The sequence below is a fragment of the Littorina saxatilis genome, linkage group LG13 (assembly GCF_037325665.1).
Source record: "Littorina saxatilis isolate snail1 linkage group LG13, US_GU_Lsax_2.0, whole genome shotgun sequence".
Taxonomy (NCBI): domain Eukaryota; kingdom Metazoa; phylum Mollusca; class Gastropoda; order Littorinimorpha; family Littorinidae; genus Littorina; species Littorina saxatilis.
In genome coordinates this window covers 12075112-12075911 of record NC_090257.1, presented here as the reverse complement: position 1 = coordinate 12075911, position 800 = coordinate 12075112, and positions in this window count along the sequence as shown.

Sequence of the window (800 nt, the reverse complement as noted above, 5' to 3'; positions counted from 1 at the left end):
TACAGAGACAGGCAGAGGGGAACACCCAGATACAACCTGACGGACTGACAGACAGATGTAAAACACATAGATACACCAGTTTGGCGATAGCTACGCAAAATTATACACACTCTTGCATCAACGTGCTGTTAAATACACATTCTTATTTCTCCGGAGAATCTGGAGAACAGATTTAACTCTGCTAGGAACATCTTTGACATTTCGGCATTTGTTCTGTTCTTTACCTTATCTTTTTCTTGGTCTTGATTGAATTGTGTTAGGATATGTAAAAACCAAAGTGCCTAGACTGGAAGTCGTGCGGCCAAACAATTGGTCTCAAAGAATGTGTGTATACGTAGCTGAAACAGGTGACCCGGATTTTTCATACAGGTTTAATTATCGGGTTGGGCATTCTTTTGCACCTATGTGTGTTTTCGTGTTCTTTTGTGTATTCTTTTTGTCCCTTAATTTTTGGCATAAGGACTATTGGAATAATACAAATGATAAAAACGACCCCCCATGATTGACACATTGTTATTCTCCAGTCAGGATAGAAAACAACCACCACCTAATGACAGAGAATTGTGGTGCAGTATTCGTTGACTGACTATGCCGTGGTTTTGCTTCGTGTTTAACTTTACGCTGTTTTCCATGCTTTGTTGGCTTTGTGACCAGTATTCGTTGACTGACTATGCCGTGGTTTTGCTTCGTGTATAACTTTACGCTGTTCTCCGTGCTTGCTTTGTGACCAAAGCATTAGGGCCGTAGTATTGCATAACAGTAACGAAATTACCGCACAATAGTTTTGCTTGTTCATAATC